The 23,660-nt window shown below is 45.8% G+C and overlaps 1 long non-coding RNA gene across 1 annotated transcript; it reads right to left on the bottom strand.

The window, feature by feature from the left end:
* Nucleotides 1–21,863: 21,863 nt before the first annotated feature.
* On the bottom strand, nucleotides 21,864–22,407 carry LOC120919222. The gene is made up of 2 exons (XR_005744537.1): nucleotides 22,144–22,407; nucleotides 21,864–22,057 (listed from the first exon to the last, which is right to left on the bottom strand). It is a non-coding gene; the product is annotated as an uncharacterized LOC120919222 (long non-coding RNA).
* Nucleotides 22,408–23,660: the final 1,253 nt, after the last annotated feature.

Here is a 23,660-nt window from a genome sequence, read left to right on the forward strand (position 1 = left end):
CACAGACCCCCCCCCCCGTGAAGATCCCCCAGTCGGCCGTGGCCGTCCCCGTGCCCGTGGGCAGCCCAGAAGGAGCACTCGGCAACATCCTTAATTTGCAGGGGTACTTTTGATTTTTTTTTTTTTTTTTTTGATACTGTACTTATGATTTGGTTTATGTGTGTGAATGATGTGTGAATGTGGGGGGGTGGCATTCCTGAAAACATAAGGGTGTCACCCTCAGTTTTGGTGTAGTAGGGATCCCCAGGACCAGGGAGAAGTCATCCTAGGTTCCTGAATGGTGTATGAATGCACAGTGACATAATTGGAGCCGTGGCGGGGCGTTACTGCTCCCAAGTACCAAAGGGGGGGGGGGTACTTGGATCTAATCCAATTCGATGTGCATGTGATGTGTCTGTGCTAGGGACCACAGTGACGTGCATTCATGCATTCTCATTGTGAGATAATTAATGTGCGTTTTGTAACAAAAAAAAAACATTCTCATTGGCATATAAGTAATGTGCATTTAATTTGCAAAGAAAAGATTTAAAGGTCACATAATCTCTGTGATTTGTTCTGGGCAAAGCAAAAACAAAAAGATAATTAGGATCCATTTACTGGGCAAAGATGCCTTCAGACAGTTGTCTCCTTATTGCCTGGCCCTCAGCAGACCGGGTAGAGGGGTTTGGGGGGGGGGGATTGCCTGGGTGGGGGGTTAGGTCAGGACATATCTCCACATGCAGGCCCCTTCTCAAAGCAAAATTGTGCAGGATGCAACATGCCCCAATAATTTGGCAGACAAAGTCTGGGGAATACAATAGTGTACCCCCAGTCTTGTCAAGGCATCTAAATCTGGACTTGAGAAGGCCAAAAGTCCGCTCTACTATTGCCCGGGTCTGGATGTGCACCTCATTGAATTTCCGTTCTCCGGGTGTTTGGGGGTTCCTAAAGGGGGTCATCAGGTGGGGTCCCAACGCATATCCTGAGTCACCTGTAAAGGAAAAGACAGGAGGATATTAGTCATGCATGTGCCCCTTGTGATGTCTGCATCATGGGGGGGGCATACCTGACACCAATGTCCCTCACCAATCAGCCAGCTGTCTCCATAAACGTTCATCTCAAAGTCTCTGTAGATCTTGGTCTGCCGTAGGATGTAACTATCGTGGCACGAGCCTGGAAACTTGGCACAAACGTGCCAGATGAGGCCATGTGCATCTACGATAACCTGTACATTTATCGAATGCCAGCCTTTCCTATTTCTGAACAGGTGTTCAGTATCATGGGGGGGCTGTAGTGCCACATGGGTGCAGTCTATCGCCCGATGGTCTTTGGAAAGCCAGCAATGTTATAAAAGTCTGTCATGGCTTGCACACGCTGGTCCTCCTGGGTGGGCATGACAAACTGGTTGCTCATGCGCCGCAGTATGGCAGGGACCACCTGATGGACACATTTGCTCATTGATGACTGCACCATCCCAGCCACACCTCCAGATGCTCGCTGGAATGAGCCACTCGCTAAAAAATGGAGGGTTGCCATCACTTTTTCAAGAGGTGTCAGGGCATGGGAACGTAGGGTTGGGGCGATTAGATCCTCATGAAGGAGTTGGGTGATCTCCAGGATGGCCTCCCTATCAAAACGGTAGTTGCCAATCACCTCATAAGCTGGCATTTGCCAAATATCACGCCGTGGACGATAAACTCGCGCCTGTGCCCTCATCCTCCTCCTCTGTGCCCTCCTCCTCCTTTGTGCCTGTAAGGCAGCAAGTGCTGTCAAAATCATCGCTGGTCCTGGCATTTTTCAACAAATAACCTTCACAACTTGTGGTGGCAAAATTAGGCCGTACGCAGAGCACAGCGCCATTTTGCCCTGTGCTATAAAGCACAGCATCCAGTCTTAATAAAAGAATCCATATTTAAGCTAAATAGATTCACTCACCATCATTCTCTGCCATTCATACAAAGAGACACCATCACCAGCCTGTTCTCATATCATTCTGCCAGCCTCCCTGCCCAAAGGCTCAGCCAAGCACCTTTTATTTACCCAAAACAGGAGGTGCTCACTGCACCCATTAAACACCTCCCTCATGGGAGTGGTTAACACATGATGTTCCACTGACACAGCTAACACCATATAAGGACGTTCCTTCTAACAGGAAGTCCCATAGAATACATGAATAGAATATAATACAATGGATACAATACAATGCATAGAAGTACATACAATGCTGCTAAAGGCTTATGGGCGTGGCAGGGAGTGCCCCCCCTGCCTCTAACCGATCATAAGCTCTCATATTAATCGCCTGATAGAATCCTAATCTGCGCCATTCCATAGAATAATGCATATCCAGATTATACCCTTATTAAGGTGGAAAGGAAGCTATCTACAGGCGTACGCTACGAATCCCAAGCCCTGCTGATCAGACAAGACCCAGATAAGAGCGCACATCTGTCCATAACCACTAGTGTGCCTGCGAAGTGAGCGCATCCCCTCCCCAACGATCGTCTGTGCTAAATGCACAGAGGGCCCCTTGTGGGGGCGGACATATGCCCACGCCGCAAACATCACATTCCAACCTCAAGACATTTTCTACTACCAGACGAGATTCAACCAGCCTCAGACTGCCCCAGTCAGTTCTATTTAGAGCGGGTTGTGACAGTACTAAGACTGGGTGCCATTATGACAATACATATTAAATACATCTTCAAATTTCCACCACAGTCCTCCCTTTTTGTCATATTGCTCCCACTTGTCCTTCCAATCTTGATAGTCGTCTTACACCTAGAAACTAAATCAGTCTTTACAGTCCATAAAAAGGAAAACACGGCTTGACATGTAGACTCTGTTCTTCAGGAGGGATGACTTATAAGGAGGACACAACTTGGTGAGCTGTAGTAATCGCAGATCGGTCTGGGGTCCTCTGTGTCTTGTACGTGGGTCCGGCTTCGGGGCGTCTTCATCAAGGAAAATGTGGTCATCTGCTCCGGCTCTGGTCACGCGTCCAATCAGGCAACAGGAGCGCCTCATCACGACATAGAAAGAATAGAAATAAAAACCACATGAGTATATATATATTCCCATTTCCATCAACCACAATCCGCTGTAAAATAAAAATTAATCCCCAAAGATTCCCAACCTTCACTTAGCTACAGCTCTGGCTCTGCCTTGCAGGGACCCAAACATTATCCATATGGGCCTGAACTCCAATTCCCAGTATCCCTGATCCAGGTATAACAATCTTTACTTGTAAATTCCCAGAAATCGCCCTTGGACCGTGAGAACTTCCTTGTAGCTTCAACAGTCACATGAAACATTCCATCCTCAATAGGTGTGAATTGTTCAATCGTATCATAAGCTCAAGCCCCCCCACCTTGTACATGCAGGAAACCATGCCCAGACCTGGTCCGGGTTGGTGAACAATTCCCGTCTTGCTGTCCCTGACATTCCTACTTTCTCTTGCGCCATCAGATCCTTGCGATCGGCCGCGATATAGGATGCTGGGACAGCTTCACCACCACACATGAACCTCTTGAATTACCTTATAAGCTATAGATACCCAACCGACAAGAGGCAGAGCCATAAAAACAAATAAAAATTCTACCCTCTAGTGCGCATGCGCGGGACTTCCGGAGCAGACACGCTCTAGCTGAGCTCCGCTCGCTCCGGCCCTAAAACAGGCAAAAATCAGCGCAGATAGCTGGGATCCAGCGCCGCAACATCCGCAGCAGAGCTCCCTGGAGGGGGATGAACAGGCGGGCCAGAGGACAGCCGAAGAGGGGCCAATCTAAGCGCGCCGGACCGTCCGGCGGTACGGGGCCTTCCCCGAACGCTAGGCCGCAGCCTAAAATGGCGTCGGGACGGAGCACAGCACGAGGCGGTGAGGCTTCCGGAGCCCCCCTGACGAGAACGCCGAGCCAGGACAGCTTTCCGGAGCTGGTGGGAGACCCGTTTGCGTCCCAGTCCTCTGGAGACTCGGCGGCCTACAGGAGGGGTGAGTCGGCTCTACAGCCTCCGTCCCCAGGCCCCTATATGGCTCAGCAGGAGGCAATGGGTTCCCCAGCCTCATCCCTGGGGGGAAATATGGTGGATCTGGCTGAGGCCATGTTCAGTCAGGCCAGCCAGGCTAGTCAGCAAGGCCAGGACATTGGGATGGCTCAGATCCCTCAGTACTCTCCAGACGCTGTGCTGCTGGCTAGATTCTCCACCATGCTGCAGCAGGAACTGGCCAAGGCCTGTACTCTCATAACAACAGACCTCAAAAGGGACATTCATAGCTTTGGGGAACGATTTGATCAGATAGAGACTAAAGTTGACGGTACGGTTAAGAAAGTCAATCAGAATGCTGACATGATCACTGACCTTCAAAACAGGCTGGAGGAGGCTAATAATAAAATTGAAGATTTAGAGAACCGCTCTCGCAGATATAATGTTCGCATACGGGGTCTTCCTGAGACGTGCACAGATCTGGAGGAGGCCATGGGAGAACTTATGAAAGAACTGATACCTGACATTGCTGGCCACCATATGGAGATTGACCGTATCCACAGGGCCCTGACAGCACCTCGGCAGGACGGATTGCCGCGTGATGTAATAGCCAAGCCGCATTTTTACCGTGTTAAGGAAAAACTGATGTTGGCAGCTCGGAACAGACCGGACCTGTTGTTGCGGGGGGCTCAGATACAGCTGTTCACGGATCTGGCTCCATCGACGGTTATGAAACGCAGAAACTTAAAACCCCTACTGCAGCAACTGATTAACAAGCAGATAAAATATAGGTGGTCTTTCCCATTCAGGCTGTCTTTTGCCTATAAAGGCCGCTCTTATTCGTTCACGACGTTCCAGGCGGGAGAGGACCTGCTCCTAGAATTGGGAATCATCACGCGGGGTTCCCCGACCCAGTCGCCTCGGCAGGTTGCAGATCGTCCCATTTCTCCACTATGGCAAGATGTTAGGAGGCGCCAGACCAGACAGTCGCAACGAAAGACCTGAATGGGTACCCGATTGGCTTGGTGTTTTTCCACTTGTGGTGGGACATGGTGGTCTCGTCACCGAAGTAGGAGCTCAGTTGTCTTTTTGGAGCTTCTCCCCCTGTGACCTCCCTCGCCGTGCCTTTTTTGCACGGAGGGTGATTTTGTATTTTTGCATTTTTTGAATTTTAGAGTATCTGCTTTTTGTCTTATATTTTTGTTTTTTTATTTTTATTTTTTATTTTTATTTTTATTTTTCTGCTCCCCCCCCCCCCAGGGTTTTGATGGATGGAACCCGGACAGGTTAAAATTCAGTATTATCAAGAACTATTTTTTCTGATGGACTGCCTGGGGCTGGGGTGTTGTTGCTGGAGGGATGGGGGGTGTTGGGTATGTATATGGTTGACCTGTTTTCTCCCCCACAGCAGGGATGTTGTCTGACCATGTAATTTTTCTGTCCCAGTTGTCAGCACATAAGTGTTTAATTTTTGGGTCGGAGTGGTTACACATGCCACCCGACTGCAAGACTACTTGTCCTCTTAGGAGGGCGGTACCCTTGCACACTTTGTTCCGGGGATTTCACCCGGTGGGATTTTTTCCCCGTTTGGGTATGGGGTTGATCTGTTACTACAGATATGTTCACTCAAGATATAGGCCGCTAGGGCCATTGTTATTCTCTCTGTTTCTGGCTTTATTTTCACTTACTTTCTCTTCTTTCCTCTTGGGAGCGCCGTTCCAGTCCCCGGTCCGCCTCGTGTCTCCAGTGAATGTCCCGCGATCCTCAGCCTCCACTCCAGTGATGTCCTCAACTCATTTGATGTGCCAAGGTAAGAGTGCTCTGCCCTGCTGCGATGGCTAGGTCATGTTCAACGGATTATGCGGTCATTACGCATAATGTCCACGGATTTAACTCCCCTATCAAGAGGACCAAAGCTTTTCAGTTTTATCATAAACAGAGAGCTGACGTTCTCCTGTTACAGGAGACCCATTTCGCCAGGTCCTCTTCGCCTCGTTACCTTAATGTCAGGTATCCACAATATTTCCTCTCCTGTGGTCCGGAAAAGAAAGGGGGCGTAGCCATTTGTTTTTCTAAAAGGGTTCCCTTTACACCTATAACTATAGTCAAGGATAGGGAAGGGAGGTACTTGATGGCAGTGGGTCGTCTACACGATCAGCTGGTCTCTTTTATCTCCTACTATGCTCCGAACGCAGGTCAGCTGGAATTTTTTAGAAATATGCTTCAGATATTACTACCTAAGGTCCAGGGGCAGGTGATAATGGGAGGGGACAGTAATATCCCACTAGACAGGACTATGGATAAATCGGATCCGATTAAGCCGATATTGAGACGTCCCCCGGCTAGTAGCTGTAAGGTTGCCCGTTTGTTTCATTCATGCGATCTGATTGATATCTGGAGGGAATGTAACTCTTCAACGAGGGATTTTACATATTACTCTCAGGTGCATCGATCCTTTTCTAGGATAGATCATCTGCTGGTCCGTACCCCACTGCTCCCGTATGTGACTTCTGCAAAAATTTTGACTACCCCTTGGTCGGATCATTCTCCGATAAAATTGACCACCAGAGGGTTATGGACTAAAGCCACCCCCTCGCCATGGCGCCTCAACGCTAGCTTATTGAACGACCCTGTCCACTATGCAGAAATTGAGAAAGGGATACAGGCATACTTTGAAGTTAATAAATCAACTGACACTTCCCCTGCGATCACCTGGGCGGCCCATAAGGCAACGATACGGGGCCAGCTGATCCAATTAGCGAGTAGATTGAAGCGGACTCGGGAGCAAACGATCTCGCGGTTAGAGGATGATCTTGAAGCTTTATTGGCGGAACAACATAGAAACCCCCAGACTGACTTGAGTTTTAAAATTGACGAGGCACGACTGGCATTGAATCTTAGTCTGACCACACAGGCCGAGAAACACGTCAGTTGGTCTAAACATAGGTTCTACACGATGGGGGATAAACCGTCTACGCTGTTAGCGAGAAAACTGGTACCTCGACCGTGCACTCCGACGCTACCGAAACTGCGCTTACCGACCGGTCATTTCACACAAAATCCCGAGCGGATCGTTAGGGAATTTTACAAATTTTACTCGACGTTGTATCTCCGGGGGGACGGATTGGACCAGGCTAAGTTCGAAGCGTTCTTCCATGACCTTAAAATACCCAAGCTCTCCCGGGACCATGCGGACCTGATGGACGATGCAATAACTGAGGCAGAAGTAGGGGCGGCCATTAAACTTTTGAACCCTACGAAGGCCCCTGGACCGGATGGCTTTTCTGGTCATTACTATAGAAAATATCGGGACATCCTTACCCCTCATTTATGTAAATATTTTAATGACTTACGCAGGGACGGCAAAATCCCCACATATGATAACGCGGCATTCATCCATGTCATACCGAAACCGGGCAAGGACCATGGGGACTGCGCGAATTATCGCCCGATTTCGTTGATTAATTTTGATTTAAAAATATTGACCAAAGTCCTAGCCCTGAGACTGAACACATTTCTCCCTAAGTATATTCATCCGGACCAGGCTGGCTTCGTGCCTAATAGGCAGGCGTCGGACCAAACTCGTAGAGTTATTAATTTGATCTCTGCGATCCAATCTAATTGGGATGGAGAGGGCGCTAGGGGGGGTATGTTGCTTTCGCTGGACATCCAGAAGGCGTTTGATTCCCTCTCCTGGGATTATCTGTTCGATGTATTACGTCGATATGGATTTGGGGAGCGTTTTCTGGTCCTCCTTCGAACGCTTTATGATGCACCGACAGCCTCGTTGATGATTAGGGGATACCCCTCTCATTCTTTCAACATCAGAAGGGGAACTAGGCAGGGATGCCCGCTGTCCCCGCTCTTGTTTGTCCTGGCAATAGAGCCGTTGGCAATAAAAATTAGGGACTGTCAGGATGTTAGGGGGATCGTCGGGGGAGGCTACGAGCATAAATGCTTGTTTTTCGCCGATGACCTATTACTGACAATGTCCTCACCAATCACGTCCCTTCCCAACTTATATAATATCCTTAAGCCATTCTCAGATATTTCGGGCTTGCGAATAAATCACAGTAAATCTAGGGCTCTCAATATCTCTTTGCCTAGCTCAGCCCAGTCGGTGATTGAACGGACACATCGGTTCCAATGGGAATCTGAAGCACTTTCTTATCTGGGGGTCAATTTGACCTCATCTCTTCAGACTTTGTATAGTAAGAATTACCCAGCCCTAATTAAAAGGATACTCGAGGACCTGGCGAGATGGCGAATTCACCCCCCATCGTGGTTCGGCAGACTCCACTCAATTAAGATGAATGTCTTACCGAGGATACTGTACTTATTTCGTACACTACCGATAGCCTTGGTACGCAGTGATTTGGAGATGTTGCAAAGAAAAATCCTTGAATTCATCTGGGGAGAGAAGAGGCCTAGGGTGAACAAACGCACTATGTATACTTTGAAGAGGAAGGGAGGATTGGGCTTACCTGACCTGCTGAAATACTTTTATGCGGCTCGGTTGGCCCAGCTCTCCAGGTTCCACTCAAAGAGGCCGCAGGCGATTTGGATGCTTATGGAATCCTACGCTTGCCGTCCGACTCCTATATCTCATATTTTGTGGCTCTCGCCTAAAGACAGACCCACCATTCTGTGCCCATCCTTGTCTTTTTCATTGGATGTCTGGGATAGGGTCTCTAGAACACAGACCTTCAAGTCACCTCATTCCCCATTAGCTCCCCTGTTGGGGAATCGTGCATTCACCCCGGGTCTCGACCCAGCTGCATTTCAATGGTGGACAAACAAGGGACTACTGCGCATAGCGGATGTTTATGACAGAGGGAAGGTTCTATCTGAGCATGTTATGCAGGAGAAGTATCAAATGCCATTGGTAGAATGTTACAGATATGTTCAGATACGTCATTTTATACAAATGTTGGCCCGCCAGGGCGACTTGGAGGTTTATACTCCCATGGAGTATCTTTGTGTTCGCTATGATAGCTTGCGGGGACACATTTCGGAGCTATATGCGATGCTGATGTCGTCCTCAATTAAACTAAATTACATGCTCCAGTGGGAAGAGGACCTGCAGGAAACCTTTGACCTACACAAGTGGTGCGAGTTGGCGGAAACGGCTTCTAAGTCTCTTATAAATACATCCATAATAGAAGCCAACTACAAAGTGTTGCTTAGATGGTATATGGTGCCGGCCAGACTTGCAACCTTTGTTCATGGGGCCACCCCTAACTGTTTCCGGGGATGTGGCCAGGTGGGGACTGCTTATCACATTTGGTGGACATGTCCGAGGGTCAGAAGATTTTGGATTCGAGTATACAACTTTATCTACTCGTTGACCCAGTTGAACATGGCTAAATCTGCGAGGCAGGCTCTTTTGGGTGACAGGGTGGTGGGGGCCTCTAAAGCTCAAAGGCGCTTGCTTATGTTTATTTTTATATCAGCTAAAATCACGATAGCTAGAAATTGGCGCTCCGCCTCCTTGCCACTTGAACAGCTTAAAAGGAAACTGTCATGGTTGATGTTAAATGAAAGATTGACGGCACTGGTTCAGGACAAGCTGGAGAATTTCAAAAAGGTTTGGGATCCATGGCTGGCTTATTTAACTAACGATCTGAGATCGCTGGAGGGGTGAGCTACAGTTATGGACCCATTTGGCGGATTACTGGGGGCGGGCCGGTTGCTCTTCTATCTATTCTCTCTCTTTTCTGCTCTTTCTTTTCTTCCTTTTCTTTACTATGTACGTTTCTGTCCACTTCTTTACGTCTCCACCTTTCCTACGGAAGATGTTTGATGCGGGTCCTCCCGTCTGGATAGCATTATTGGTGATAAGATGGGTTTGGGGTTTCCAGATCTGGGACTCCTGACTGACGGGTTATGGGCCTACTTAGGTTGGGCCATTGAATATTTGAGGGGAACTACACCCCGTGTTTTATTTTGAAGTATTTTGTTAAGTGTCCTTCCTATTTGCTATGATGAAGATGCCAAACAATATAAGGTGTTATGTACTGTGATCGAGACCTTTCGGGGGCTCGTTGACATTTCTAGTATGTGTGGCGATGCATTTTTATTGTTGTAATACTTTTTCTTTCTTTCTTTCAATAAAAACTATTGAAACATAAAATTCTACCCTCTAAAGACATCTCATTAAATTCTATTGACAAGTGTCTGTCCGGAGTCTTCACTAGTTTGTCAATAATCCTCATACCAATCATAACGTCATAAATAGCATGTACCGCTGTCATCGCTGGGCACTAAAGCTCGGTGGAGACTCAGAACAGACCCCACAATCCATCCCGTTCACTTTCTTAATTAGTCATAAAATAGACTTTAAATAATAACTTGGGATGCTTTTCATCGTTACCTCTGCTAAAATTTACTAAACAAACAAATACAAAATAAACGAAGATACTACTCATTTCTTTGATGTGGAGGAGCCGCTTCTTGCAGTGGCTGGCGTGGTCTCATCCATCAAGCTTCTTTACAAACGACCCAGTCACCTGGTTGGGAAAAATGAAAACCAATTACCGTGTCGGGGTCCAGGAGAGACTCCTGAACCCTTTTGAAGTTCATGTTACAGTGATCGCACTCACCCCATCACCTGAGAAAAGACGTGACAGCTGACGAGGGGAGTACGACCCTGGTTTCGGTTGACCTCCAAACAAACCTTATGACAATAACCCCGACCTCGGGACTGTGTTCACTGCGCAATCTGTGCGTGTCTCCCCGTCGCCTGTAATACCTTACCATCTCCTGTAATACCTGGAACCATTGGCAGGTTCATCTAAGATGGGAACCTACTTCACCAGACTGCTGCTTGCCGATTCAAATTCCATCAAAGAAAGACAGTCTTGGCACAAACTTGATTTAGAATTAGAAAGATTAGTGTTATTAGTTCGAAAAACTGTCACTTTTACATTTATTTATCCCCCCCTTCTTCCTCATTACAGACTGGAGGAAGAACAAATAATGAAATAGCCTATGATACTTTAACCTCCTTAGACTCGTATTTATCCATGTGTACAGCTGTCTATATACACCTGCTCTCTATGTACAGAAACTTCCAGAAGCTTCTTGGACCTGAAAAATACTTATAAGCAGAAATCATTACTCCATCCCTCATATTTATCCTGCAGAGAATGGCAAACAAAAATGACATTCCTGTAAATTTTCAATGACATTCTTTAAAAACTGATTCAAACGAAATTCTGTGTAACTCTTACTTTCCCCGTTTCTACAAAAATACTACAGCCGCGACGCATCGGAGGATCGCCGCGGTAAATTCAAACATATTCACGTTACTACATACAAACATTCATATACAAATGTGGGGGAGATATTCATAGTATCCAAAACAAAAATGAAAAAAACAAAAACCAGCCGTAAATCTGCCTTCACTTTCAGCAATAGACGAAAATACAATGGGAAAATATGAGAACAGCGTGAGAGCCTTGCATAGACAGCTATACAACGTTCTCCTTTGAGGGTCACCAAAGCGTGTACCACGCCTCCATCCACACTCATCATTACAGATTTCTGAAACCGCAGCGAAACCACATCCACTCCAGAGGGATACCCAAATAGTATCCTTGGCAATCTTTTAAAGGGGTCTAAAGGCCTTTGCCCCCAAAACTAGGCTTTGTGCACCGTGTAACCGTCTGACTGTGGGAAGCCTTCCTTCCCACGCGATTCAAATCGACTTATCGTCTTACCTCCCGCGTCCGAGAGAAACCGTTGCACCCATTTCGGGGACCACCGCCCGGTGCCTTCTTCTACGGTGGATTGACGGACTACAACCACTATCTGGTCCAGTCCCTCAACTAGAAAACCCTAACCGAGGCATCATCTCTATGGCTTGTTGTCCCAACCCTCCTGGCACAGAACTACAGAGTAACTATGCCAAATGATTCGTCAACAACCACGGATCAACCCCCAAATTAGGCCTCTACCCCTCACAGTGTATGCATCCCATACACTGCGTCGCCAGACTAAACCACACGGAACACTTACGCCCAGTTATCACCTGCAGAATAATGTGGCTTCTGTCTGCATCTAGAGATTACAACAGTAATGGTGAAGCCCTCCTGTTTGCTCCAAAATACCCAAAACTGTATTTATAGTATAACACTTCACAAAAACGACTGAAATTAAACTTTAAGACACTCTTTTAAACGCCAAAATATTTTCCGTTGTCCTTTCAGGACACAAGTTTCATTGTTAATCTTTCGGAAGACTTCAAAAACTCCTCCCACTGACTTCCTGCTTATATATAAATGCCGAAAAAGGACTTCCTGTTGTATGCTGGTTCAGGAAAGGTAAAACAATCTCCTCCCATCTGCAGAATAGGAGTTGATCTCACCCCCTGACCCTACGATCTTCAAATACAAATGAATTGCCAAGGACCCCAAATATTCAATATTCAAACACCAACAAAATTCAGTGCATGCAAAGCAGTCTTTTCACAAAAAAACGAAATTCTTACACAAAAGCCTCCACTCTTATACTGCAAAGTCAGCCGGTAGGTTAGTCAGATCTTTTATATAAATTAGCCCTAGCACGCAAGCACAATTCAAAAGATAGCGCTTAAACTGTATCTCAAAAATGGCCAGCAACAATGGCGCCATTTACGCTTGCAAAAAACACTGTCTACCAAAGGACAGACCATACTACACAAAGGAAAACAAAAATGTTGTCCACCAGATCCCAACAGAAAATACTGCGCTACTCAATTCGCACTAAACATCAAAATCTGCCCCAAAGGCTGCAAAATTCCACTTCTCAGTCACATGGTATCACACCCAAAAGATGACCCACAGAGCAAACAGACTGCACCTCACAAAATGGCCGCCAACGACCATAGCAAACAAGATGGCTGCCAAATGCAGCCCCCAAAAATCTGCCTAGAATCTCTCCACAAAGACAACACATGGAACATCAAAAACGAACACCAAAAACATTTTCTAAAAACAACCAACCAACAAGGCACACATTTTAGGCTCCTTCAAATCGGACCTTTTCATGGTGTGAACCCCTCATAATGAGCGCAGCACAGGAATGGTGGGAACCCCTCACACTGAGCACAGGAATGGTGGGAACCCCTCACACTGAGCACAGGAATGGTGGGAACCCCTCACACTGAGCACAGGAATGGTGGGAACCCCTCACACTGAGCACAGGAATGGTGGGAACCCCTCACACTGAGCCGCATTTGAGGCTGCTTTAAATCGGACCTTTTGCCAACACAGCACATTCCAAAAATTTCAGTTATATGAAACACAACATAAAATAAACACTTTTCTCAAAGTTCATGTACACACCGTGGCATCACCTTTCATAACAAGCCATTTAAGAAATTCACAAAGAGGTCACATTTAAAACCTTAAAAAAACTATTTTCATGCTAGCAGCCAAAGGAAATGCGATCCAAACAAAACAGCTTCATTGCAAACCATGCGCACACGTTCCTTCATCAGCCAAACAATTCAATCACAGTTCAGCCACACTCACAGGGACATGTCTTTTGGTCCCATACAAAGGTAAAAATCACAATTTATTCATTTCTATTCCTCACATAGATCATGAACATATTACACATGACTTTGCTCTAAAAATTGTACACTCAAGTAACACAGAGATCCAACACTGTCCGCCGCATGGTGGCCCAAACAAACTGCCCTTCCCCCGACCCTCATGGCCAGAGAAGCCATCTTTAAAAGCCATGCTGCTCAAACAAAGTCTCAGCCGCACACATGAGGACATTACATTCAAAAGATACAAAATGTCTCCCTGCACACATCGCAGGCTGAATAATGCCACCTCTATACTGACAAATCATCCGCAATATACAGTTTCCATATGCATCATAAAAATGTTATATCTAACTTTCAGAATCAGAACACTGTCCGCCCCTCCCCCAAGCCGCATGGTCCACCACATGGTCAGAGAAGCCATGCCTGGCTAAACAAACCGTACACAAAAGGTAATTTTTCCAAGCAGTTTTAATCTGGTCAAACAATCAATTACTTACTTACAAACTGTTCAGCCACACAAACATTCAGACATTCACACATAAACATTCCAGTCCATGACAAAATCATACGATCAAATCCACTCTATTTCACAAACGCAAGCAATCATAACGCAAGCCATCATACACGTGTCCAATCGCTCGCACACACACGTGTCCAATCGCTCGCACACACACACGTGTCCAATCGCTCGCACACACACACGTGTCCAATCGCTCGCACACACACGTGTCCAATCGCTCGCACACACACACACATTATTTCAAAAAGACAAGAAATTTGATCTTTTCGCAGAGCAGAGTCCCCCCACGCATCGGAACATAACCGATACCCAAAGGGGCCCAGTCTGCTCCTACCTTGGCCCGCCATCTGTGGTGGCAAAATTAGGCCGTACGCAGAGCACAGCGCCATTTTGCCCTGTGCTATAAAGCACAGCATCCAGTCTTAATGAAATAATCCATATTTAAGCTAAATAGATTCACTCACCATCATTCTCTGCCATTCATACAAAGAGACACCATCACCAGCCTGTTCTCATATCATTCTGCCAGCCTCCCTGCCCAAAGGCTCAGCCAAGCACCTTTTATTTACCCAAAACAGGAGGTGCTCACTGCACCCATTAAACACCTCCCTCATGGGAGTGGTTAACACATGATGTTCCACTGACACAGCTAACACCATATAAGGACGTTCCTTCTAACAGGAAGTCCCATAGAATACATGAATAGAATATAATACAATGGATACAATACAATGCATAGAAGTACATACAATGCTGCTAAAGGCTTATGGGCGTGGCAGGGAGTGCCCCCCCTGCCTCTAACCGATCATAAGCTCTCATATTAATCGCCTGATAGAATCCTAATCTGCGCCATTCCATAGAATAATGCATATCCAGATTATACCCTTATTAAGGTGGAAAGGAAGCTATCTACAGGCGTACGCTACGAATCCCAAGCCCTGCTGATCAGACAAGACCCAGATAAGAGCGCACATCTGTCCATAACCACTAGTGTGCCTGCGAAGTGAGCGCATCCCCTCCCCAACGATCGTCTGTGCTAAATGCACAGAGGGCCCCTTGTGGGGGCGGACATATGCCCACGCCGCAAACATCACATTCCAACCTCAAGACATTTTCTACTACCAGACGAGATTCAACCAGCCTCAGACTGCCCCAGTCAGTTCTATTTAGAGCGGGTTGTGACAGTACTAAGACTGGGTGCCATTATGACAATACATATTAAATACATCTTCAAATTTCCACCACAAACTAGAGCTCTAACCTCTAGTCACTACCTTCAGCAAACCCTTCCACAGCATGTGTAAAATTAGGGCTGGTTTTATAATGTGGAAATTTAGTCAGAAAAACTAACAGGTGCGCACAGGGCGGAAAATACGGCACACACACTTAATTCTGAGAATCGCCCTAACTCCCTCATTTGCATATTTGCCTATCAAAAACAGCGGCGAGCCTAGCGTAATTTGCGCCCGGGAATGCGCAGGTGTAACTAATTTAAGTACGGCTGAAAATACGGAAATGTTTGCTTAAGTCGTTTTGACGATTGTGCGCAAATATACGCGCCGTGTAAATTTAGAAAAATGGAGTTAAGTCTGCGTATCTCTTTTGAGAATTTGGCCCAGTATTCTGTCAATCACAAGAGCTAGTCTAGGAGGAGGGCGGGACTTTTGTCACAGGCAGCGTGGCCTGCTGAGGGAAGGACGAGATAGCGGCATAGTTGCCGGGAGACGGTCGGAGGTAGGTCCCGATCCAGGGATCATGCTTTGTCTTAGCCTCTGCTTTGCTAATTCGGTCCAAAAGCACCACTGAGAATGTGCTCTTTACCTGCTGCAGGCTTCCCCAGAAAGAACACTCTCCTGGGCACACGTTTTCCTGACAGGCTGGGCGGTTGGCTCGGGACAGTGAGAGCTCCAGACAGGTGGGTAGAGCAGACAGCACAGCAGTACACTGGAGCCCCGATCATCACGGCCCAGCAGACATCGGAGATTTTCTCTCTCCTCGCACAGACTTAAGATAAGGGGAGACAGATAACAGACTGATTTTCTCCTCCTGTGAGTTCCGACCTGTTCTGCAATCCACACTGTGGAATGCTATGCTGACCCTTGCAGTGCAGGTTTACTAGTGAAAGTGAAAGTAAAATGTTTATAGGTTACAAATATATTGGGACTTTTCAGGCTGTACATAGATTTATTGCACACACACACTGTATGTGAATGTGGAATACATCTATGTAGCAACGGAAAATTTTTAGTATATTTTTAACCAAACAGCAAGTGATGGGATGCAGCCCAACTGCAGCAAAGTAAAAAAAGTCCACTCTGCAGTGTTGAGGGAAAGCTTGTACTTGCTCCAGCCAGCTGCAGTGCTCTCCCCCTCCACCCAAAGCCTCAGCATCATCACACCATGCAGGAACATTAACCCTGTATGGTTGGATGAGGCTGGAGTGTGACCACAGCCACTCACAATTCACCCAGGAAGGAGCTCCACAGAAACAATCACAGCACTGGGAGAGCCTACTGGAGCAAGGAATAAGATAAAGATGGGTACACACTAGGGTTGTCCCGATACCGAGCATTTGTCCTGAGTACTTGTACTCGGGGGAAATGCTCCACCGCTGACTGCCCAGGTATCGGGTGAAGCATCGATCAGTGCAGTGGGAGAGTTCCAAGCACTGATCTCCCTGTATAGGTTTCAAAAGTCCGGCTTTCAGCTGCTTAAGTGAAATCAGCGGTGATCGGTACTTGTAACTCTCCCACACACGATAACCACTGACTGTCCCCGCATCCTCCTCCAGTCCCCCTCCGTTCTGCTGCTGTCCCCCTCCATGCTTCTCTGTGTCCCCCTCCATGCTTCTCCGTGTCCCCTCCATGCTGCTGTCCCCCTCTCTTCTCCGTGCTGCTGTCCCCATTTCCGTGCCCCCCTCTCTTCTCCGTGTCCCCCTCTCTTCTCCATGTCCCCCTCCATGCTGCTGTCCTCCTCTCTTCTCTCCCTCCGTGCTGCTGTTCTCCTCCATGCTGCTGTCCTCCTCTCTTCTATCCCTCCGTGCTGCTGTTCTCCTCCATGCTGCTGTCCTCCTCTTCTATCCCTCCGTGCTGCAGTCCCCCTCCGTGCTGCTGTTCTCCTCCGTGTCCCCCTCGGTGCTGCGGTCCTCCTCTCTTCTCTCCCTCCGTGCTGCTGTCCCCCTCTCTTCTCCTCCGACTTTGATTCTTTCTTAAAAACGGGGGGCACAGTTTGCCATCTTCGCCCTGGGCACCAAATGGCCTTGTCCCAGCACTGTCCCGATCCCTCGGCAACAGGCCACTTCCTTGAGCGGCAGCAACAACTTTAAACCGAGGGAGAGGCGTCCGCGGGTCAGAGCACCAGCAAAGCCCGCCCCCTCCCACAAACTCGCCCACCTATGTGTCTACATAGCCACCTTCACCTGCTTCCCATCACTGCAGCGGAGCGCCCACATAGGCAATGGCAGTGCTGCACATGGAGGAGAGGGTGGGGGCAATATTTACTTGCCAAAGGTGGAACATCTGTTGTGACAGCAAGTCGTTCAGAGAAGTGGCTTGTTCATGAGATATTTGGATTTTTTTATTTTATTATTATATATTTATGTGTGTATTTATTTATTTTTGTATGTATTTATTTGGATTTATTTATGTGACTTTTATTTATTTATGTGTGTATTTATTTATTTTTGTATGTATTTATTTTAATTTATTTATGTATTTATTTATTTTGCTAAGGACAAACGCAACTGTCTGGCCTCGTACACACGGCCGAGGAACTCGACGTGCCAAACACATCGAGTTCCTCGTCGAGTTCCTTGTTGGACTTGTCGAGAAGCTCGACAGGCTTGCTTTGCGTACACACGTAACAGACAACAATTTGGTCGTTCTCCAGCGCGGTGACGCTCACCACGTATGACGCGACTATAAAGGGGAGGTTTGATTTTGTTGGCGCCACCCTTGGGGCTCCTTTTGCTGATTCCGTGTTTACGCGTGTTAGTGAAAGTTTGGTGAGTGACGATTCATGCTTTTCAGTCTTTGTGCTTTCAGATTGATCTCTGCCGTTCAGTTTGTACTTGTGGGGGTCGTATCTAGGCAATCGGGACGTGCGGTCAGGTCGTATTGTTTTACATTGCGGTCCTGTCCCCGCGTTTTGGATTGTCAGGTCGTTCTTCATAGGTCTTGCTGTTCTTCACTGCGGTCTGTTTAGTGCAATTCTGATTTGTCGTTCGTTCCTAGCCTTGTAGCCATGTTGCAGGCACCTCGTCGTCGCCGACTTAGTGCTCAGCATCTTATGTGTGTAGGTCTGTTTGTTTATGACCTAGACGATGAGGAGTTCATGAACAGGAGGAGGACGCTTTCATGGACCAAGAATTGGTTGCTCCGTAGGAACCAATTCTCTCACATGCCTTTGCTGCGGGAGCTTCAGGAAAATAATCCTGTTGATTACAGGAATTTCCTGAGGATGTCTGATCCCGTCTTTCAGCACCTGTTGGCTTTGGTGTCCCCCTATATTACCAGGCAGGACACCGTTATGCGGGAAGCCATCAGTGCTGAGCAGAGGCTAGTTGCCACCCTCCGTTATCTGGCAACTGGGAGAAGCCTTCAGGACTTAAAGTTCTCGACGGGCATCTCCCCCCAGGCTCTGGGCCTCATCATTCCTGACACCTGCTCTGCCATCATCCAGGTTCTGCAGGAGGAATATATGAGGGTAAGTTTTCTCCTTTAATATCCCATTTTATGTCTATAATGTATGCTAATGTCTTGTAGTTATCTCCTCCTTCCCTAATTACCATGTCTGGAATATGCTGTGAATGTCCCCTTTGCCCCCATGCATGCTGTAAACTTTATTGATGCCCCTTTTTTGGCCTACATGCATATTTCCCATCACTTACCTCCCCAGCATGCTATCCTGGGCCCCAACCTACCTAGCCTAGTCACTTCCCAATGTATTGTGTTATATCCATTGTAATGCTCCCCCCCCTCCCCTCCAAAATGTGTTGTAAAGTCTATGTTCACCAATATTAAATATAATTTTTGGTTTGAGTTTTGGACTCCCAAACTCATCTAGCCCTCCCCTCCAAAATGTGTTGTAAAGTCTATGTTCACCAATATTAAATATATTTTTTTGTTTTAGTTTTGGACTCCCAAACTCATCTAGCCCTCCCCTCCAAAATGTGTTGTAAAGTCTATGTTCACCAATATTAAATATAATTTTTGGTTTGAGTTTTGGACTCCCAAACTCATCTAGCCCTCCCCTCCAAAATGTGTTGTAAAGTCTATGTTCACCAATATTAAATATATTTTTTTGTTTGAGTTTTGGACTCCCAAACTCATCTAGCCCTCCCCTCCAAAATGTGTTGTAAAGTCTATGTTCACCAATATTAAATATATATTTTTGTTTGAGTTTTGGACTCCCAAACTCATCTAGCCCTCCCCTCCAAAATGTGTTGTAAAGTCTATGTTCACCAATATTAAATATAATTTTTGGTTTGAGTTTTGGACTCCCAAACTCATCTAGCCCTCCCCTCCAAAATGTGTTGTAAAGTCTATGTTCACCAATATTAAATATATTTTTTTGTTTTAGTTTTGGACTCCCAAACTCATCTAGCCCTCCCCTCCAAAATGTGTTGTAAAGTCTATGTTCACCAATATTAAATATAATTTTTGGTTTGAGTTTTGGACTCCCAAACTCATCTAGCCCTCCCCTCCAAAATGTGTTGTAAAGTCTATGTTCACCAATATTAAATATATTTTTTTGTTTGAGTTTTGGACTCCCAAACTCATCTAGCCCTCCCCTCCAAAATGTGTTGTAAAGTCTATGTTCACCAATATTAAATATATATTTTTGTTTGAGTTTTGGACTCCCAAACTCATCTAGCCCTCCCCTCCAAAATGTGTTGTAAAGTCTATGTTCACCAATATTAAATATATATTTTTGTTTGAGTTTTGGACTCCCAAACTCATCTAGCCCTCCCCTCCAAAATGTGTTGTAAAGTCTATGTTCACCAATAATCCTAATTTTTTTTTTTTGACTCCCAAACTCATCTAGCCCTCCCCCAAACTTGGGCACTGGCCCATCAGAGGGGGTGTTTAATGTGCTAATTGTCTAAATATATTTAGATATAATATGCTACTTCACAGAAATGTTAGAATGCTTATAATGTCTTTGTCTAATCTGCTTGCAAGGTTATGTGGCTAATTTTTTGATTTTTTCTTCCCCAGCTTCCGTCCACACCACAGGAGTGGCAGACTGTGGCTTTGGACTTCCAGACCCGTTGGAACTTCCCCAACTGCGGGGGAGCCATCGACGGGAAGCACGTCCGCATCGTGCCTCCACTCTGTTCGGGATCCCAGTTCTTTAACTATAAGGGGTTCAACAGTATTGTGCTGATGGCGGTGGTGTCAGCACAGTACGAATTCCTTTTTGTGGATGTTGGGATGAACGGACGGATATCGGATGGGGGAGCCTTCAGGCAGACGGAGTTTGCGCTTCGCCTTCAGGATGATGATCTGTCATTGCCACCGGATGACCAGAATGTAGAAGGCCTGCCATTTGTTTTCCTGGCTGATGAAGCGTTTGCCCTGGGACCCCATCTTATGAGGCCATACCCTCAGCGCACCCTCACCCCAGAGAGGAGTGTCTTTAATTTCAGGCTGGGCCGAGCCCGCAGAGTGGTTGAGAACGCCTTCGGCATCATGGCCAGCCGGTTCCGCCTTTCTCTACATATGGCGGAATATAAGTGGAATACAATAATTTTTGCATGCTGCATCCTACACAATTATTTGCGGAGACAATCTCCTACTTATCTGTCCCTGGTTGGGCCCGAGGCACAACTTTTGTCTCCAGCAGAAACTTTGCCGGGCCTTGAAGCCGGCCACACAGGACTGCCCCCCCCCAGAGTGCCCGTGAAGTGCGGGACAAATACATGGACTATTTCTTGGGTAGTGGGGCAATACCATCTCAAGGCAATTTGCCGTAATTTCTACTTTAGAAAAAATAAATACCAATCTTTTTCAAAAACTTGTTATGTCTTGCTTGTGTTGCTTGTAGTTGTTTACTAATTGTAACTATTGTTCTACATGTAGTGTCAAGTGTATTTTCCTTATCAACTAGCAAACATTTCCCAGGTGACCCCAAAACAAAACACACCTAAACTTAGACGCATTTTAAGCAAAACCCCACACACTTTTTGCAATTTCAAAATCTCTTTATTTTTTTACATAATCAGCTTTTTTAGACACAAAATATCACAGATGTATATTTTTGGGGTTTTTTGTGTGTCCAAAAATATATATATATTTTTTTTTTTTTTTTTTTTTTAATATAAACATTCAAAAATCACATTTTTGTATTTTTTTTTTTTATTATTATAGACATCCAAAAATCTAATTTTTCTTATTTTTTTGGTATTTTTTTTTATTATAAACATCCAAAAATCGAATTTTTCTTATTTTTTTGTTTTTTTTTTATTAGAAACATCCAAAAATCACATATGTCTGTTTTTTTTTTATTTTTTTTTATTAGAAACATCCAAAAAACACCTTTTTTTTAAGGTATTTTTTTTAGTATAAACATCCAAAAATCACATTTATTTATTTTTGTTAGGTATTTTTTTTGATTCCCCAATAAAGCACCAATCTTGTTTTGTTATTTTTTTGTTTTTTTTTTATTCCCCAATAAAGCACCAATCTTATTTTGTTATTTTTTTGATTCCCCAATAAAGCACCAATCTTATTTTGTTATTTTTTTGTTTTTTTTTTGATTCCCCAATAAAGCACCAATCTTATTTTGTTATTTTTTTTTTTTTTTTTTTTATTCCCCAATAAAGCACCAATCTTATTTTGTTAGTTTTTTTTTTTTTTTTTGGTAGTTTTAAACTCTACCCAAAACATCTATTAGATTGCGTAATTTATTTTCCACCCTCCTTGTCCTTTGTACAATTTCTCGGCTGGCCTGATTTATTTCCTCCACTTCTTCCCTGCACGCCAAGATTTCTGAAATTATCATCTGGGCAGTATGCGTGTCCAAGCCACCACCAGCTCCTGAAATGTGGGACAAAAGCATTTATTACAATTAGGCAGACCTACATCTAGATTACCTGAAGCTGGGTTAGATGATATTTTCTTACCGGATGTGGTGGCAGACTCATCCCGCGGGGGTGGGCCTTGGATCGGTGCTTCCTGGTTCTCTGCTTCATGTCGCCCTACAAGAATGAAGAAAAGGTGTTTTAAACATTATTTCAAAAGATTGTAGGCCTGAAAGAGGAATATGAATCATTCTTCAACTAATTACGGGGACTATTGTTGGTTTTTAAATCCACTCTAAGCAGGACGCAGGATTGTAGGCATTGCCAAAGATGAATAAACTCGTTGTACCTTTGGTTTATTTTTCAACATGGAAGCAAACCAAGCAGGGCCCGCGCAACTTTTGTGAATCGGTGTTAGTATGCAATTTGCATACTATACACAGATCGCAATGGCCGCGCCCCCTAGCGGCCAACGCAAGAATGCAGCCAAAGATATGAAGGCATAAGGAGGCTTATGCCTGTCATATCTTAGGCTGCAGTCGGTGTAACGAGGTTCCTGAATCAGGAGCACTCGTTACACCGGAGCAAGTAAGCACTTGCGCCGCGCAACCTATGGTTGCGCGGGCGCAAGTGCTTCTTGAATCTGGGCCATTGACATTAATTCCACAATGGATCTCACCCCCCCCCCCCCCATAAAAAATGCTAAAATTTCATGTTTGTGGGCACAATCTTTGGTCGTACGAGTCGTCGTTCTAAATGAACGTCGACTTTTCCGACAAATATTTGGGCCCACAAACATGAAATACATACAGTACAACCTTAAAGAAAAAGCACATGGCGCAAATAGCAAACACAAGACAGGATTACACATCAAAATTACTTACTTCTTCTAATTTCTTTTCTGATTAGTTTCATGGTCTCTGGCTCCCGCAGCTTCACGTCCGACCATCGCTTACGGAGTTGCTTGCGTGACCTTGTGACCCCAAACTTGTGGTACAGTCGCCTTTCAACCTTGAACATAATTAGGGCCTTTAATTTGTTGGGATGTTCATATGGCCCGTGTTTGCAATCATAATCCTCCTCTCGGAGGATCTGAGCCATCTCCACCATCTCCATAAAGCTCATGTTGGTGGCTTTAAAGGTCCTTCTCCTGGATGGGCCAGCGGATCTGTGGGCTCTCTCTTGTTGTGGGGCAGGCATGTTGGAGGGCTGGGGTGCTGCTGCTGCCATCTTGTTCATGTGGGTGTGACGATAGAGAAGGGGCGGTGAAATCACGAGAAAGAACGTCAGGGGTGTGGATACGGGCGGAGCGTCACGCATGAGCGTGTATAAAGGGAAACCACGTGAGTGAAGGCGGCGTTCCCAATCTTTAGAAGATCGTGTCAGACGACGGTACGTAACTTGTTTTTGAACGTTTGAGTTTGTCACCTAGATATGGTGTTAACCTAGCAGAAAGAAGCAATAAACATAACTTTAGATTTAAGTCAGCCAAGATCTGACATGCAAATGGCCCTTTCTAGTGCCGTGCTGTACGTAACCGCGGTTTCCTCGAACATTTTGCCAAAACTATGTTGTGTGGGCAATGTCGTTCTTTGACCATCAAAGGGGTCATTTTTGGC

This window comes from Rana temporaria, chromosome 12 (genome assembly GCF_905171775.1).
Source record: "Rana temporaria chromosome 12, aRanTem1.1, whole genome shotgun sequence".
Lineage (NCBI taxonomy): Eukaryota > Metazoa > Chordata > Amphibia > Anura > Ranidae > Rana > Rana temporaria.